The sequence below is a fragment of the Mercenaria mercenaria genome, chromosome 1 (genome assembly GCF_021730395.1).
Source record: "Mercenaria mercenaria strain notata chromosome 1, MADL_Memer_1, whole genome shotgun sequence".
Classification (NCBI taxonomy): Eukaryota; Metazoa; Mollusca; class Bivalvia; order Venerida; family Veneridae; genus Mercenaria; species Mercenaria mercenaria.
Window position 1 is genome coordinate 94,449,150 of NC_069361.1, and position 12,068 is coordinate 94,461,217.

At 35.1% G+C, this 12,068-nt stretch overlaps 1 long non-coding RNA gene across 1 annotated transcript; it reads left to right on the forward strand.

The window, feature by feature from the left end:
- The first annotated feature begins 5,981 nt into the window (after positions 1 to 5,981).
- LOC128546654 (uncharacterized) lies at positions 5,982 to 11,521 on the forward strand. Its single transcript, XR_008366131.1, has 2 exons — positions 5,982 to 8,120; positions 8,492 to 11,521. It is a non-coding gene; the product is annotated as an uncharacterized LOC128546654 (long non-coding RNA).
- The last annotated feature ends 547 nt before the right edge of the window (positions 11,522 to 12,068 follow it).

The window sequence follows — 12,068 nt, forward strand, 5'->3', positions numbered from 1 at the left end:
AAACACCCTCCCAAAATTTTTTGGGGGCCTTTTTTTTCATGAATTACCCCCCCTTTTGACATGAATTTCGGTTAAATTTTTTGTTTTCACTTTCACTCTTTGAGTTTTTACTAAAGGGGATTTGATTCAAACTTAAGAGTTTTTACACTTAAATCCCCCCACATGTTGAAAAAAAGGTGCATCACTTTGCCCAACCCCAATATTTCATGAATTTGCCCCCTTTTTTTCCTTAGAATTATTTATTTAATGTTTTGAAACTTTATTTTATCTTGTTATTACTTAATTTTTTTTGGACAAAACAAAAGTTATTGCCCAAATACCTTCATCAAAATTGGAGTCTTTAAAAACCACCCCAAAGTGACTGCCCCAGTTTCCCTCAAGGGTCCCCTTTTTCCCATATACAGCTCAAAATTTTTAAAGCTCTTTTTTAGCCCAATTTTAAATTTTGAGTATAAAGAATTTGAATAAAAAAAACCCCCAAAGGGTGAAACAAATGTCGATTTTTAATGAGGATCGGTGCAAGTTTCCCACCCAGAAAGTCAGGGGGGCAAGGTCATATAGGGGTTTTTAAAATAATCCTTTTTAAATTAATAATTGAACTAAACAGGTTAATGTTTTCAAAAAAATTTAAAAATTTTTTTGGGATGGTCTTTTTTTAAAAAACGGGGAAAAACAAAGTGTTGAGTAAAAAAAAGACAGATAATTTGTGCCTATAGAAATGTTTTTTTTTCCCAAAACACTTTAAAAAAACATTCGGGGGTTTCAAGAGTTCCATTTTAGGGGGGTTTGTGTTTTTTAAAACTCCCGGTAGTTCAATAGCGGGTTTTTTTTCCCTTTTTTAAAGGGAATCTTTTAAAAATAAGAAAAAAATGTCTATTTTATGTTGTGATTTTTTTTTAAAATTGTTTTAAATGTTTGTCATTCTGTTTTAACGGGTTTAACCACATTTTCCAACTTTCCCCCGGGGTTTTCGCTTCACCCAAGTATATCATAAAAAAAAAGGGATACCCGGTTTTGGGGGGTTTGGCTGGTCGGGGCCAAAGAAAACACTTCTTTTTTAAAAACTTGACCTAAAAATTTCATCATGTAAAACCCTGCAGGGGAGCTAAACCAAAACATTTTTAGGAAAAGAATCTAATTTACTAAAGTATTTTTTTAAAAAATTGATGTTAAATATAAGAAAAAACTGAGTTCCACTGAAAGTTTTTTTTCCCTATCAGTGAAAGTTTGAAATGGCTTTTAGCCTATTTGGGCCAATACCTTTATTTTTAGCTCCCTAGCGCAAAGGCGGGGGGATGAGCTATTGTAAATCGCCCCCCGCCCGGCATCCGCCCGTTTTTGGCGTCCGTTTTGGCGTGTCCGTCCCCCCTTTTCCCTTTTAAAAACCCAACATTCCTCCTAAAACCGCTGGAAATTTCACCCAAAATTCACAGGAATGTTCCTTGGGTGAAAGCTCTACAAAAAATTTTTCAAAGAATTTAATTCCCTTGGGAGAACCTGGGTTTCCCTGGCAACCAAAAAGGGAAAAATTTGAAAAAACTTCTTTCAAAAAACCCGAATCCAGGCTTAGATATTTTTTGTAAGCATTGCCTATGGGGCCCTTTCCAAAAATATTAAATCATGACCCCGGGGGCAAAAATTTACCCCGCCCTAGGGGGCACTTGATTTTCATAGGAAAATCTTAAAAAATTCTTTCCAAAACCAAAGGCCCCAGAGCTTGTATTTGCCAAAGTAGCATTGCCCAGGGGACATTATAAAGTTGTTTTAAATCAATGACCTTGGGGGCAAAATTTACCCTGCCCCCGGGGGCACCTTATTTTACCTAGATTTCTTTTGGAAAAACTTTTAATTTTTTTTTAAAAAAAAAAACCAAAAGGGTTTTAGCTTAATATTTGACATGTCATTGCCCAGTGGACCTTTTACCCCCAAAAAATTTAAATAAACCCGGGGGCAAAATTTTACGCCCCCCCAGGGGGGCACTTGATTTTAAATAGGAAAAACTTAAAAAAAAACTTTTCAAAACCAGAAGACCCGGGGCTTAGATATTTGACATGTAGCATTTCCTAGTGGGCCTCTACTAAAATTGTTCAAAAACATTACCCCGGGGCCCAAAAAAAACCCTGCCCCAGGGGTCCCCCTGATTTTAAAAATGATTTCTATAGGGAAAAATTTTAAAAAAATTGAAAAAAAAAAAACCCAAAAGGGCCCTTTAAACTTAGATATTTGGGAAAGTAGCATTGCCTGTGGACCTGTAAAAAAAAAAAATTCAAAACAAAACCCGGGGGGCAAAATTTACCCCGCCCGGGGGGTCCATTGATTTTTTTATAGGAAAATTTCAAAAAAATTCTTAAAAAAAAACCAGAAAAGGGGGAATCTTAGATTTGACAAGTTTGCTTGCCCGTGGACCCTTTTCCCAAATAGTTTTAAATCCTGAAACCCCGGGGGCAAAAATTTACCCCCCCCAGGGGTCACTTGATTTTTTATAGGAAAAACTTTAAATTTTCAAAAAAGAAAAAGGGGAAGGGGGTTTTGATAATTTTACAAACCCTAGAGATTTAAAAAATTGGGTTTTAAAACATTTAAAACCCCGGGGTCAAATTTACACCGCCCCCCCGGGTTACTTGGGTTGTACCTAGAAAAATTTGAAAATTTTCTAAAAAAAACCAGAAAACCTAGAGCTTTTGAAAATTTTACATGTAGCATTGCCTGTGGAACCCCTACAAAATTTTTTCAAATCATACCCCCGGGGGTCAAAATTTACCCCCCCCCCAGGGGGCACTTGATTTTATAAGGAAAATTCAAAAATTTTCTAAAAATTTAAAAAAAAAGGCCTAGATCTTAGATATTTGCATGTAGCATTTCCTAAATAGTTCTACAAAATTTTTTTCAAAACATGCCCCCCCGGGGGCAAATTTACCCCGCCCCCCTTTGGGGGTTTCCCTTTATTTACATGAAAAAATCTTCAAAATTTTCTAAAATAAAACCCGAAGGCCCCAAAGTTTAGAATTTGCATTGGGGCATTGCCCATGGGGCCCCTACAAAAATTTTTTCAAATCTTGACCCTCCCGGGGTTTTTTTGAAACCCCCCCCAGGGGGTTTCTTGATTGTACATAAGGAAAATTTATAAATTTGCTTTAAAAAAAAAACCAGAAGGGCCCAGATCTTAAAATTTTAAAATGAAAAATTGCCCAGTAGATTCTAAAACTTTGTTTTAAAACCTTAACCCCCGGGGGAAAATTTGGCCCCGCCCCCGGGATTTCTTTATTTTTACATCGGAAAATTTTCCAAAAAATTTTTTAAAAAATACAGTTTGACCCTTTGAAAAAATGTAGCTCATATTACCCCCCGGTGGAGCGATCCCGGGGCATCAAAGCCCCCTTGTTTTTGGGTTTTGGTCAAAAATATTTTTTTTGACTATGGAAAAAAATTTCCCTCAAATGGGAGTGTTTCTTTTCAAAAAAGATTTCATAGTAGGTAATTAAAAATAAGGTTCTTCTCTTTTACTTGTTTTCAAAAAAAACAATTTTTATTCATTTGTATTAGAATCAATTTTTTTTTCTTTTAGTGTTTAAAAAATTTTGAAAAAAATTTTTCTTGTGCTGTTATTTACCCCATTTCCCTCCCAATTTCCCCTGTGAAACCCCTTTTGAGAATTTTTAAAAATTTTGCCCTTATTGTTAAAAATGAAAGTGCAAAAAAAGTAGAGCCCTTCTATAATTTTTCAGAGATAGAAAAAATTTTCTTTCTAGGGATGGCAACGGAAAAGATTTTTGGTATAAAAAATTTCAGTCAAAAACCTTTTTAAAAAAGTTTTTATGACATCAGCCATTAACTGATCAACTCAAAGGGCTTTGTGGTTTTCATAACCCAAAAATTCATAAAGTCTATTTGTTTACTCCAAAGTAGTTTTTAAATATTTACAATTTTTAAACCCAACAAAATTTTTTTAATTGCCCTTTTTCATCTTTGTAAAAGGCAAACTGCCTTTTTTAGTTTTTTAATTCTTACAGGATGTTTTTCCCCTAGTAAATAAAAAAAAAAACAATCCCCCAATTTTTTTTTAAACCCGGCTTTTTTATGGGGTAAATTTTGAATACTTTAAACGACATAAAGGGAAAGCATCATTTTGACATTTAAATTTTTTTAAAAAGCATGAACAAATTTACGATCAAGTGGGGTTTTTTTTTTTATTCTAAAAGAGGGAGATAGATTCTTTTTTTTCTCCAAATTGAAAAGCTGGATTTAAAGGGGGGAGTATAAATAAAATTTTGGCTGAAGTTTCACCATTTGTTGAAAATTGAGTACAAAATTTAAAAAAGTTTACCATACAATACTTTTTAGTAAAATTTTGTGTAAATTAATTTTTTAAAAGTATTTGACTGGATGAGCCAAATTTTCTTAAAATAATTAATACCCATTACATTTGCATGGTTTTACCCCTTTTTGGGCCCTTTTTTCCACCCCCAAAATGATGTAACTACGTTTTGATCGTTTTTAGAAAAATTTAAAAGTTTAAAGTTTTGAGTGTTCCCGACTTTAATACTTACAAGGCCTTTTTGAACCAAATTTAGCCCGGGGTTTTGATTTTTTTGAAAGGGTACTAATTCACCACAACATAGGTCATATAAATTCCCCCAAAAACATTAAATCCATTTTTTCAAAAAAAAAAAGGATTTGCATCACTTTTGGAATTAACATGGGGACTTTGGCATTTTTTTTTTCACCAAAAATTTTTTTGAACATCTTTAACTGAAATTCCCAGTCGTTAGACAAGTGTAGGGCCCGAGTTTTGTAAATTTCAAGCCTTAGCAAATTTTTTATAAAAAATGACGATTTTTTTGTTTTGTATCAATGTTACCATATAGAAATTTTTTAAAACAGCTTTTTAATAAAAGGGTACCTGTCACCCAATCTTGGGGCAAATTTTATAATTTAAAACCAAAGACAAAGAAATTTTGGGAAACCATTTTCACTGTATTTATAATGAAAGCAGGTTTAGCAAAATATTTAAAAATTTTGTTCTTTCATTTTCTTTTGTTTGTTCTGTTTTTTAAACTTTACCCGTCACAAAGTGACCAAGGGGGGCTTTTTTTTTTCGGGGTTTGGGGTCCCCTAACTTTTGCTTGGGGACCACTCTGAGATCCCATTTTTTTGGGGAAAATGTATGGGAAAAAAGGTTTGAATGTTCAAACTTACTGATATCAGGTAATTTTGAAACCCGGGGCAACTGCGGGGCAAAACCAAAAGGGCAGTAGGTTTTTTAAAAATAGGGAAAAAAATTGTGACCCTTTTTAGAGGCCCAATTTAATTTTGGATCCTTTTTGAAAATTTTATCAGGGAAATTTTTTTCCTTTATGGGTTCTAAACAAGTTCGAAAAAAGGGGTCACGTGCCTTAAAAAACTAGGTCAGTAGGTCCCAAAAAATAGGGAAAAAAAAATTGGGACCTTTTAGAGGCCCTATTTTTTTTTGGGGTCTGTATAAAAATTTGTTGAAAATTTTTATCTTTATGATATCAGGACCAAATTCGGGCCAAAAGGGGCACCCGCGATCAAAGCTAGGGCAGTAGTTCTAAAAAAAGAAAAACCTTGGACCCCTTTAGAGGGCCCTACTTTTTTAAGGTCTTCCTGAAAATTTTGGGCCGAATGTTCACCCCTTTATGATATTAGGTCAGGTTTTTAAAAAAGGGGCAAAGTGTTTGGCAAAAATTGGTCAGTAGGTCCCCGATAATAAAAAAACCTTTTGGGGCCCCTCTAAGGCCCCTATTTTTTTATGGGTTTGTATGAAAGTTTGGGCTGTGTTTTTTCTGATAAGTCTAGGTCAAGTTTTGAAAATGGGTAACTGCCCGGGCAAAAAAAATATGTTTGTAGGTCCCCAAAAAAATAAAAACCTTTTTAAAACCCCTCTAAGGCCTAAATTTTTAAAGGGTCTTCAGAAAATTTTTTTTTGGGAAAGTTTCCCTTGTTTATATCTAGATAAAGTTTGAAAATGGGTAAAATGTGGTCAAAACTAGGTCAGTAGGTATAAAAATAGAAAAACCTTGTGACCTCTCTAGAGGCCATACTCTTCATGAGATCTTCATGAAAATTGGTGAGAATGTTCACCTTGATGATATCTAGGTCAAATTCAAAACTGGGTCATGTGCCTTCAAAAACTAGGTCATTAGGTCAAATAATAGAAAAACCTTGTGACCTCTCTAGAAGCCATATTTTTCAATGGATCTTCATGAAAATTGGGTCATGTGGGGACAGGTGAGCGATTCAGGACCATCATGGTCCTCTTGTTTAGCTCACCTGAGCACGAAGTGCTCAGAGGTGAGCTTTTGTGATCGCCCTGTGTCCGTCGTCCGTCCGTCCGTCATCAACAATTTGACTGTTAACACTCTAGAAGTCACATTTTTGGCCCAATCTTAATGAACTTGGTCAGAATGTTACCCTCAATAAAATCTTGGACGAGTTCGATATCGGGTCATCTGGGGTCAAAAACTAGGTCACCAAGTCAAATCAAAGGAAAAGCTTGTTAACACTCTAGAGGTCACAATTTTGGCCCAATCTTAATGAAACTTGGTCAGAATGTTACCCTTAATAAAATCTTGGACAAGTTCAGTATTGGGTCATCTGGGGTCAAAAACTAGGTCACCAGGTCAAATCAAAGGAAAAGCTTGTTAACACTCTAGAGGTCACATTTTTGGCCCAATCTTAATGAAACTTGGTCAGAATGTTACCCTTAATAAAATATTGGACGAGTTCGATATTGGGTCATCTGGGTCAAAAACTAGGTCACCAGGTCAAATCAAAGGAAAAGCTTGTTAACACTAGAGGTCACAATTTTGGCCCAATCTTAATGAAACTTGGTCAGAATGTTACCCTAAATAAAATCTTGGACGAATTCGATATTGGGTCATCTGGGATCAAAAACTAGGTCACAAGGTCAAATCAAAGGAAAAGCTTGTTAACACTCTAGAGGTCACAATTTTGGCCCAATCTTAATGAAACTTGGTCAGAATGTTACCCTTAATAAAATCTTGGACAAATTCGATATTGGGTCATCTGGGGTAAAAAACTAGGTCACCAGGTCAAATCAATGGAAAAGCTTGTTAACACTCTAGAGGTCACAATTTTGGCCCAATCTTAATGAAACTTGATCAGAGTGTTATCCTTAATAAAGTCTTGGACGATTTCGATATTGGGTCATCTGGGGTCAAAAACTAGGTCACAAGGTCAAATCAAAGGAAAAGCTTGTTAACACTGTAGAGGCCATATTTATGACTTTATCTTCATGAAACTGGGTCACATGCCATCAAAAACTAGGTCAGTAGGTCAGATAATAATAACAACTTGTGACCTCTCTAGAGGCAATATTTTTCATGGGATCTGTATGAAAGTTGGTCTGAATGTTCATCTTGATAATGTCTAGGTCAAGTTCGAAACTGGGTCACCTGGGGTCAAAAATTAGGTCAGTAGGTCTAAAAATAGAAAAACCTTTTGACCACTCTAGAGGCCATATTTTTCAATGGATCTTCATGAAAATTTGTCTGAATGTTTACCTTGATGATATCTAGATAAAGTTTGAAACTGGGTCACGTGTGGTCAAAACTAGGTCAGTAGGTATAAAAATAGAAAAACCTTGTGACCTCTCTAGAGGCCATACTCTTCATGAAAATTGGTGAGAGTGTTCATCTTGATGATATCTAGGTCAAGTTCAAAACTGGGTCATGTGCCTTCAAAAACTAGGTCATTAGGTCAAATAATAGAAAAACCTTGTGACCTCTCTAGAAGCCATATTTTTCAATGGATCTTCATGAAAATTGGGTCATGTGGGGACAGGTGAGCGATTCAGGACCATCATGGTCCTCTTGTTTAGCTCACCTGAGCACAAAGTGCGTAAAGGTGAGCTTTTGTGATCGCCCTGTGTCCATTGTCCGTCCGTCCGTCGTCTGTCCGTCCGATATTGGGTCATCTGAGGTCAAAAACTAGGTCACCAAGGCCAAATCAAAGGAAAAGCTTGTTAACATTCTAGAGGTCACAATTTTGGCCCAATCTTAATGAAACTTGGTCAGAGTGTTATCCTCAATAAAGTCTTGGACGAGTTCGATATTGGGTCATCTGGGGTCAAAAACTAGGTCACCAGGTCAAATCAAAGTAAAAGCTTGTTAACACTGTAGAGGCCACATTTATGATTTTATCTTCATGAAACTTGGTCAGAATGTTAATATTGATGATCTTAAGGTCCAGTTTGAATCTGGGTCATGTAGGATCAAAAACTAGGTCACCCGGACAAATCAAAGGAAAAGCTAGTTTACACTGTAGAGGCCACATTTATGACCATATCTTAATGAAACTTGGTCAGAATGTTAATCTTGATGATCTATAGCGAGGGCTCAACGCAATAAGGGCGTATCTACATATAATAATCATATGTAGATACGCCCTTATTGCGTTGAACCCTCGATAGGTCAAGTTCGAATCTGGGTCATGTGGGGTCAAAAACAAGGTCACCAGGACAAATCAAAGGAAAAGCTAGTTAACACTTCAGAGGCCACATTTATGACATATCTTAATGAAACTTGATCAGAATGTTAATCTTGATGATCTTTAGGTCAAGTTTAAATCTGGGTCAGGTGGGGTCAAAAACTAGGTCACTAGGTCATATCAAAGGAAAAGCTTGTTAACACTCTAGAGGCCACATTTATGACTGTATCTTCATGAAACTTAGTCAAAATGTTAAACTTGATGATCTTTAGGTCAAGTTCGAATCTGGGTCATGTCGGGTCAAAAACTAGGTCACAGGGTCAAATCAGAGGAATAGCTAGTTAACACTTGAGGCCACATTTATGACCATATCTTAATGAAACTTGGTCAGAATGTTAATCTTGATGATCTTTAGGTCAATAGGTCAGGTGAGCGATACAGGGCCTTCATGGCCTTCTTGTTTGAATATTAGAATTATGAAGTAGAATTCAAATATTTATGTAATGAACAAATATACGAATAATCCTTGCCAACTCTAGTTCTTACACTGAACACTGTAGTTGCAATCTATATTTGTGCCAAGGTCTTTTCTGTTCTCTTTGCCAGTTAAGTCGGGACTGGACATACAAATATCTCATTTTATCTCAGTTCATTTTTTTTTTTTACAATTATAGTGATTAATTTTACAGTACTATACAATATTAAAAATATCGTTGAGGGTTTATATACCCCACCAAACATGTTTGTGGGGTGCTATGTAGGAGTCAGTTTTGTCACGTCCCGTCCCGTTGCGTCTTGTCCAGTCCTGTACTGTCCAGGAATCTATATCTCGGTTATTACTAAATGGATTTGATTCAAACTTAAAATAGATGTTCCACCTTATTACCCACATCATGTGACACAAGATGCATAACTCTGACACCAATTTTTCATGAATTGTGTCCCCTTTTACTTAGAATTTAGGGTTTTTAAAGTTTTGATGCATTTCAGGGTTCATACAGATCTTGGATACAAGAATTCCATGACTTTTCCATGACATTGCCTGGTTTTCCATGACGCAATCCAAACATACGAAACTCGAAATAAATGCAATGATACACTCATTTTATTGGCATACAAAGACTATTTATTTCAAACTATTTGCAAAATAAGACTTCAGTTGTTTTTTTTTGTTTTTTTCAAGAGTAAAGTTCAAGTTCCAACAGCTGTTTACTCTTTTTGTTTTAGTGAGTCAAGTTTATGGTCAAGTTTAAGGTCCAACTGCTCTAATTCCTGTTGCTTTTCTTTAGCAGTCCTTCTCAAAGAGTTAGCTTGGGTCACAAATGCTATCTCTCCTGTGGTTTCTGCGTTGTCACACAATTTTTCACTTGCAGAAGTTAAATCTTGAACCTCCTGTTCAAGCTTAGTCTTTTTCTTTTTCAATTCTGAGATTTCTTCCAGTTAGTGTTGTATCGGCAACTTCTTTTCTGACTCATATTTTACTATTTTTAGCTATTTCACGCTTAATTTCGTTTTTAAAAGTACAACAAAAATAAACCGGAAACGGTGCAATAGTAAACTTAACGGTCATTTCGTACCCAACCAGATTCGACCCCAATATTGACGTAAATTACTGATGATATTAAATTAAAACAGTTGTAATCGTTTTATGCACATACAGACTTATTCCAGATCACTTTCCTACTTTCCATGATGATTTTTAAATTTTCCATGACATTTCCATGACAAAATGCAATAATTCAATTTTCCCCGACTTTTCCAGACAAATCTCATTTTCCATGACTTTTCCAGACCTGTGCGACCCTGGCATTTTCACTATATCTCAGTTATTACGAAATGCATTTGATTCAAACTTGAAGTAGTTGTTCCACATCATCACCCACATAATATGACACAAGGTGCATAACTCTTGCACCAATATTTCTTGAATTATGCACCCTTTTTGCTTAGAATTATACTTATATAGTGTTTTGATACACTTTATCTGTACCTCTCTGATTATTTGATATTTTTAACACAGACTCAAGCTATTGTGCAATATTCATCCACCATTGGAGTCATTAATTTCAAATGTAACCTATTTCAAACAAGGCTTTTGGTGGGGGTATGAATCACATTTGGTAATAGCTCTAGATGATTAAGAAAGTAGTAGGTTTTATAGTAAACTGTGTTTTGGCTTTTTCGGTTGTAACTATTTGTTTAATGAGCTGTGTTAGCCTGTATTTTAATCATGTTACAACTTTCGTATACCTTACTTACGTTCTTTGATGTCAGACAAGTTTCTCGCATGTAACTGATAGAAAATCATAATTTGATTTAGCTTCAACCCCTTGTTGGACTTCCTGGTTTACAAAAAAGGTTCATAATAGTAGATATATAACCACTGAAAAATATGTAATTTTCAAATCTTGTGTACCTTAAATAGCTGTGGTGGGTAAATTATAATTATTATTTGTCTCAAGAGTTATTTTACTAATATTATTTCACAATGTACCAGTATGTTATTTTCCTATGTATGTTGTACTGTGTACATTATTTAAGTGTATAATATGCAAGAGAACAAGCTTAATTAGACCTCTGAATGAACGACAGCTTATTCACATACATTGTTTTCTATTTAGGGTTATAGACAGTTATAAAAAGGATAAGAATTCTGTATCAGAGTGTTTAATAATACTTTGTTTTAGCTTAATGCTTTGCTTGAAACATATCCTGTAGAAAAATAGCTTCATATAACTTTATAAGCATGAGGGGTACTATTTTTGAACTATTGTAATGATGGGTTGCATACACACACTAGAATTTGACTAGTCGCGGAGCAGGGCTTTAAGACATTGAACTGTACATGTTTATTGAATTGAAATCTTGAAAAATGATGTTCTTAACAAAGCCGACAAGTTTTATAAACGGCAGAAGAGGATTTGCTAGTCAGTACCTTTCTTTCATTTGATTGGTCAAGCAGTCATTACAAGTTACTGTTCAATTTGTATAGCTATATATTTCTCAAAACTGTGATAATATCTTTTATACTCAATAAAATTAAATTTCTTTGTCTTTTTATCTTCTTGATAATGTAAAATCATGTAACGTTGAAACAGGAAGTCAAAATCTGGCCCATTTTACAAGTATTATTATAAGTGATATTCCAGTGAGGCAGCTGTAGTCTGGCATTGTGCTCAGTGCTAAAGCAGGTCATTTTAAGATAGTCATTTGCCAGTTTTAGCAATAACTTAGCATGGCAAAGTGCCTGTTGCAGACATTACACAATTTTTCTGCAGCTTAAAAATTACCAATGTCTGTATCATCAGAATAATAGACATCTAAAATTGCACAATATGCCACTTGACAAATTGACTGTTCAAGCTTTCTGTTTTGATTTTGCTTCAGTTATAACACAGAAAATCACTCCGAAGATCTTAAGGGTTGCACTGCAAACTTTATAAAGGTATCTCTTGTGGCAATGTGTTTAATGCAGTCACTGTCTGCTTGTAGACGCAAGCACAATGCTCAAGTAGTGCTGCCACACTGGAATATCACACTAAAAGTTTACTGCCAATTTTGGGTGACATTTCCTTTAAATAACAATATAAAAGTTGATG